General features: G+C 43.5%; 1 protein-coding gene across 3 annotated transcripts in view; it reads left to right on the top strand.

The window, feature by feature from the left end:
- The window catches only part of fndc3bb (fibronectin type III domain containing 3Bb), a 47,993-nt gene that overhangs the window by 3,282 nt on the left and 37,211 nt on the right, over positions 1-7,500 (top strand). The gene's annotated exons all lie outside the window — the stretch shown is intronic.

The raw sequence follows: 7,500 nt of genomic DNA, 5'->3' as shown, positions 1-7,500 counted from the left end.
TTTTTCCCAACAGATAAGGAGCGTGTTATTGGGTCATGTTTGGAGTTCATGACAGTCCCATAATCCTTGTCTTTATCTTAGTTTGTCCTCTTTTCCTGGTCACCTGTTTCATGCCTGGTTTATAGCTCTTCACCTTTTCTCCAGCTCTCCCCGTATCTTCTCCTCCCAGAGGTCGGAGCCTCCTGTATCTCTTTGAAGATTGCTGGAGTTTTCCACAGATTGTAGTCTTAATATTGCAACTGTATTTTTGCCGACGGTGAGGGGGGTTTAGCCGCCGCTCTCTGTCCGTGTTCTTCAGGAATCTCAGAGGAATCTCAGAGGAATGTCCTTCAGCACGTCTCTGAGCCGAGCTGCTTCTCTGATGCGACTCTGTGGGTTTGTGCCAAGTTGCCGTAAACGCCAGTCGCCCCGTAGACCCACTTTATGGCTTCAGAGGGATTTTTTTATGGAAACCTGATGGTGCATTTGGAGGGAATTTAGGAAAGCACTAAGGGTTTTGGATGGAGACTCGACTGAAACGAGCTCTTTATCTAAACGAGGGTCGTTCTTTCAGCAGATGAGCAAAGCCTATTCACATCTCTTCAGGGGGTTAAAAGATGCGATTCAGATGAGATTAGGACAGTCAGCCGGAGGAGACGGCTCATTTCTCACCTCTTAATGAGACACTTCCAGTCAAGTCCAAGATTAATAATGATCTATTTATACACCACAGTTGTATTTAAATCACTTTAAGTTTCATTCATCAACACGATCTCTGTAAGAATTTCTGCAGTTAAAGCAACAGTTGGTGACAAATCTGTGCACTTTAATTACACATTTAATAATAGACTTGTCTGAGTTCGTCTGGACTTTAACCTGTGCTGATGGACTTCATGAAGCTTGTGTGAAACCCATCATCATCATCATCACTGAGACACAGAGGAATAAAGCTTTATATATCTGACTTAAACATGAAGACATTTATTTATTTACTGTAAACTCTTGTAATAAACTTCTCCTTTAATCTGAGAGGATTTCAGCCATCGTATGAGAGTTACGTGAAGGAGATATAATAACCTCCTGAGTCTCTGACCTTTTCACTCACGTGGCTTCTTGCTGAACACTTCTTTGGTGTGTTTGTGTTGCTCACTGAGTTTCCAGCTGTTGAGTCCAGGTGTGGAACACAGCATTAATCTGTCCTGTTATGAGACTCACACAAGGTGAGATAGTTCCTGGTCCTCACCATCCTGTCCTCAGAAGGAACGTCTCTCCAGTTTTGTGGTGTGTGAAATGGAGCAGAGGCCCGAATGAGGATGAGGAATTTGACCTGTTGACCTTCTTAAGGAGGGAGAGTTTGGAAGGGGCTTCTGTGTGCTTTTCCCTGTGTAGATGTCGCCTGGCCGAGGTTTTTTTGACCCTCACTGTGGAGAATTCCTCTTCCTCTCTCACACACGTTGCCTTTCTGTAAAGATTAAACACTTCACAGTAAATGTGTGTGTTTGAATGTTTGCAGGATGAAAACTGTACTGATCTTTCAGGTGACTGCTAAATGTGAGATTATTGTCTAAACACAACGAGAGCTCTGGCAGTGTTTATGTGCAGGTCTGAAACCCTGGATGTAGAGCAGAATCTTCTGTTCTTCTGTCTGAGTCTCAGTGACACCATAAAGTCTGTTGTCTTCACACGTTCCTCTTTCCCCAGCGCTCTGCAGAATGACCTCAACTCCAGTCTTGAATATTAGCTTTGTTTCTGCATCAGAGTGCAGCTTCCTTCTCTGTGGTGCTTGCAGTTATCATCACTCGTCTTCATCACTCGTCTTCATCACTCGTCTTCATCACTCGTCTTCATCAATCGATGTTATCATCACTCGTCTTCACTGTTACAGCTTATTTTCTGGGATATTCTGGAAGATACACACAGATTAAACACTCAGCTACACACAGATTAAACACTCAGCTACACACAGATTAAACACTCAGCTACACAAAGATTAAACACTCGGCTACACACAGATTAAACACACAGATTAAACACTCAGCTACACACAGATTAAACACTCATCTTAAACCCTCAGCTACACACAGATTAAACACTCAGCTACACACAGATTAAACACTCAGATTAAACTCTCAGCTACACACAGATTAAACACACAGATTAAACACTCAGCTACACACAGATTAAACACTCAGCTACACACAGATTAAACACTCAGATTAAACTCTCAGCTACACACAGATTAAACACTCAGCTACACACAGATTAAACACTCAGCTACACACAGATTAAACTCTCAGCTACACACAGATTAAACACTCAGCTACACACAGATTAAACACACTGATTAAACACTCAGCTACACACAGATTAAACACTCAGATTAAACACTCAGCTACACACAGATTAAACACTCAGCTACACACAGATTAAACACTCAGCTACACACAGATTAAACACACAGATTAAACACTCAGCTACACACAGATTAAACACTCAGCTACACACAGATCAAACACTCATCTACACACAGATTAAACACACAGATTAAACACTCAGCTACACACAGATTAAACACTCAGCTACACACAGATTAAACACACAGATTAAACACTCAGCTACACACAGATTAAACACCCAGATTAAACACTCAGTAACACACAGATTAAACACTCAGCTACACCCAGATTAAACACTCAGCTACACACAGATTAAACACACAGATTAAACACTCAGATACACACAGATTAAACACACAGATTAAACACTCAGCTACACACAGATTAAACACTCAGATACACACAGATTAAACACTCAGATTAAACTCTCAGCTACACACAGATTAAACACTCAGATACACACAGATTAAACACTCAGATACACACAGATTAAACACACAGATTAAACACTCAGCTAAACACAGATGTAGCTAAGAACAAAGAGATTTATTAACGTTGCTCTGAAAGGATTTAAGATGAAAGTGTTTGTTCACCCTAAAACAAAAAGCCCTGAAATATTTTAGATAAAAAAACAAACTAGTTTCCAGACTAATAATGTTGAAATTGTTATAAAACGCTGCACTGTTCAGCACAGACACGTTCAAACAGCGAGCTCATGCCCAGCGCAGGAAAAACTGGAGTGTGTGTGTGTGTGTGTGTGTATGTGTGTGTGTGTGTGTGTGTGTGGAGGGTTTTACAGCAATTGGTGCTTGAGGGTAAAAAACTGCCACTCTTTCTGTTTTAATTAAGAGGCTTAAAATGTCTTGATGGATTCTTTTCATCTTCTCTTCATAAAAATCTGTAACATTCAGTAAATAATGTGTATGTGTGTGTGTGTGTGTGTGTGTGTGTGTGTGTGTGTGTGTGTGTGTGTGTGTGTGTGTGAACTTTACTACTGTGTACATCTGAACTAAAACAGACAAGCAGCAGCTCACCCCCAAACAACCCCCAATCCATGCCCCCACTAAACCCCTAACCACCCCCCACCCCCAACCTCCATGAACAACCCCACAGCAAACTTCCACAAAGGTTCCGGTGGTTACCGTAAAACCCTGTTTAGAGCCGTGGGTGCTGTGTGTCAGGACTTCACCCTCCTGTCCTGATAGCATCACTCATGGAGGACACTTTGCCTCTTGGTGGGAGTTTTAAACAGTGGGAAAAAGCAAGCGATGTTCCGGGGAGTGATCGTGATCCGGTTCGACTGGAGGGAATGAGTCAGTCACTGGGAACAGCTTGACTTGGTTTAAACGCATTCTGTGTCGTTCCACAGAACTTTAAACTAATGCTGAGGAGTTACGCAATCCTGAAGCTCCGTCCTGGGAATCTGTGGCTCTGTTTTTGCGTTGTCCTGTGTTTAAACACACACACACACACACACACTGTGAGCTGGACTGGGTGGACTACAGCTGCTGTGTTGTAGAAATCGAGGACGTGGACTGCACCCCAGTGTAAGTGGGTCAGTTAAGCCCTTCCATTAAAACATGGCTCTGGGTTGAGTCCAGATGTTGCTGCCTGGTGCTCAGAGACTGAGAACATGTGTGCCGGATGTGATGGATGTAGAATGGGGCCCAAAAATCTGGAGCCATGACCAGGACCTGTTTGTATTTCAGTAGTTATGTTAAATTTTATCTGTGAAATTAATAAGATTCTTCATTAATGTATGTAAACAGAACCACATCTGGAGTCCTTTCATTTTATGTGTCAGGTTTGTGAGAAACAACATTTTACATCATTAACATACGACACAAAGACGTCCAGGAGCTTCAGCTTCATTCCCAGTGAATTTGGCCTTGAGTACAATGTTGTTCTGCAGTCTGTTTGTTCACATCTCGTTTATCTGACGGAGCTTTAACACTTTATTATTGTAGAATTATCAGTGTGTTTACAGTTTGTATCATGTCTGATGCTCGGGAGAAATACACCGCGCTCTACAACATTAGACACAGAAATAAAACTAACAATAGAGCTGAGAAACGTTTAAAACCAAAATATCACTAAGTATAAAAATAAAAAATGATCCGCAGTCTGATCCGCAGTCTGATCCGCAGTCTGATCCACAGTCTGATCTGCTCTCTTCAGTCCTTCAGCCTCCTGCATCCGGCTTGAGACGTGTAAAGATTTGAGGTCTTTTACACTTAACAGTCACTAGATTAAAAACAAAAACAAACTCCTTGCAAGTTTTTTACTAAGTTGCTGCTGAGTGAATGAGATGATTTCCTTTCTTCACCTGGATGAACGTGTTAGGTGATGAAACAGTGGTGATGAGTCTGGACAGCTGCTTCCTGATGAGATGAGAACACATGTAAACCAGGCCGTTCCCACAGGTCCGGTTCCATCCCAGGGTTCTGTGTGCTGTGTTCGAGATCTCCTCAGACTTTAACACTGGAGACTGAACCAGACAGTTTGTTGTGTGTGTTTAGTGTGTGGATAAATGTTAGAACCCGTGTGTGTATGTGTGTGTGTGTATGTGTGTGTGTGTGTGTGTGTATGTGTGTGTATGTGTGTGTGTGTGTGTGTGTGTGTGTGTGTGTGTGTGTGTGTGTGTGTGTGGGTCTCTGTGTGTGTGTGTGTGGGTCTCTGTGTGTGTGTGTGTGTGTGTGTGAGGATGCAGAATCTGATGTGCACTGTACTTCTTCTGAATCCAGTGCTGTACACCACACTGAGAACCTTCATCATCATCATCCTCGGTCTGCTCTTCCTGTTTGGAGTTTAAACGTTTCTCTGCATTGCTGCTGCTGGAGGTTTCTGCTCGTTGGTGTTGCATCAGTGGGAGCAAGATGTACTTTTGTACTGTGTGGGATTAGTGTTAGTTCTGTGTGCCATGATGTTGACTTTAGCACAGTGTTTGTCACTGAAGCTACTGGTGTTGTGAGATTCCTCTCGTTTGTCCCAGAGGTTATCAGTGGTGTGTGACGTGAAGGCCTCGGATAGTTCTGGAGATGTTAGGAGTCAGATTTGTTCCCTGTGGCGCGATGGATCTGTTTGTTGGCTTCAGTAAGCACACGTGTACTTCGGCTGCTAAACTTCAGACAGAGTTGCAGCGGCGTCTCGCTGACGTGACACTCAGCTTCCAGTCTGTGGTCTGAGGTCTTATCGGTGCCGGGGCAGAGAGAAAGCATGTAGCTGCGGTGGGAGAAGTGATGTGTGGAATGAGCAGCATGAGGAAGGTTATGTGAAGGTATATTTTTAACAACATGATTTCATCTGAGCAGTAAATGTTGCAGACGTGACTCATGTGGAGACCGAAGGCTGAATGTCTGTAGGTGAGACGGAGTTATGGCAGGAATAAAGGACAGTCAAGAAGAACTCAGTGCTCGCTAAACACAAGCTCGTGTGTGTGTGTGTGTGTGTGTGTGTGTGTGTGTTTGTTTAGACACAGTTGTTGGGAGACGGGTTTCCAGGAGAAGGGGTGAAAGGGGGTGATGGAAAAGAGGCGTGTTGTGGATGATGCTGCGGAGCGTTTTTCGTCCCCCCCCAGTTTCCTCTGTGTTATTACATATCATTAGCTGGATTATAGGGTCTGTGCAGACCGACTCCCCATCTGGGGCTGTAAAAGTGCCAGACGTGGAAACAGATTTGAGAGAGAATGAAAGCTATCTTTTAGAGCTGTAAAGGTGTGAGTGTGAATTGTATCACACTCTTTAATTGTCCAATACAGTGGAAAGTTTCCTGTCTGATGTGAAGATACTCCATGTGTACGTCCTTCTGTGGACCCTGTAGGAGTCGTGTGGTCGTCCTGCCTGGAGAAGCTGTTTTTAGCCGATGCTCTGTACCATAAGTGAAGACAGAATAAGCTCTTTGATGCCTGCATGTGATTTATGTTCTCTGTATTGCGGAGAGAATTTGTGCGGTTCCTGCTGTTGTGTATCTCTGTGTTTCCGTACATTAAATCAGAATCGATCTGCATAAGGATGAAGATCTGGTGAAAACTTTACTGAGTGAAAGAGCTTCTGTGTGTCTCCTCCATAACAAACACTGTGACGTGGCAGTAACAACATGACCCCCGAAAGCTAGCGGTCTGCCCTGTTTGTTCAGCCCTCCCCTTCCTACGTTTGTATAGCTTCTTGGATCTTTTCCCCCGGGGTGTTAAGCTGCAAACAGCCCCCAACCCCCGAACTCACAAAGGTGGAGGCAACAGTCCTACTGAGGAATGGCTGGAATGAAGGGAACATAAAAGAGATGTAGAGAGAGTTTCTGAGCCCTGGAGGGATTTGTGTGCACATTCACTGTGTTAATGATTTTACTTTAGATAATGACGGGGTGTAGTGAAGGAAACTGCCTGAAGTGTGCGAGAAAAATCACTCACATCAATGGGAAATGGTTCAGAATTTGACTTTCCAGGAGTCGCTATAGAAGAATAAGAGAATTTATTTTCCAGCATGTATCTCATCGTCCACATGATCAGAGTCTGATCTGAGTCTATGATCTGCTAGTCAGACCATGGCTCTTCATGTGGACAGGCTTTGGATTAAGACACTTTTTTTGCTTTAAAGAGAACAAACTTCATGGTTTGATGAACATCACAGATGCTTGCATCCTCCATCTGACCCTCTAACCAGCATTAAAGCTCCCAGTTTCTCTCTGAGCTGATGGTGTGAGATCTGAGGGGCGACGACCTGAGTCCTGCTGGAGAAAAGAGAAATCGGAAGCTTTGTGCCCGTGTGGGGCAGATGATCTGAACGTGTGCAGACCTGCAGTGACCGAGAGAGAGAGAGAGAGAGAGAGAGAGAGAGAGAGAGAGAGAGTACAGGATATATCTATATCTGTTTATCAGTAGCTTCAGGGTTTTTTAAACCAATCTCATTAATGTTCCTGTCTAATTATATATTTATAGTGTAGGTGTTGGTCTTCTGTTGTTCCTGTCTTTCCCATCTGTGTGCTCATTAATGTGTGTGTTAGAAGCAGCGGTTTGTGTTGGTGGTAAATTTAACACACAATGAAGACAGATGCATCGGACGCTAGCAGCTGTGGTGCGGAATTAATTGACCCCACAGTGGCATTTATATTACATATGACTTCATTCCTG

The sequence above is a fragment of the Tachysurus fulvidraco genome, chromosome 25, assembly GCF_022655615.1.
Source record: "Tachysurus fulvidraco isolate hzauxx_2018 chromosome 25, HZAU_PFXX_2.0, whole genome shotgun sequence".
In the NCBI taxonomy this organism is placed as follows: Eukaryota; Metazoa; Chordata; class Actinopteri; order Siluriformes; family Bagridae; genus Tachysurus; species Tachysurus fulvidraco.
Note: the sequence above shows the minus strand (reverse complement) of the source record. Positions and strands in the feature narration are given on the sequence as shown.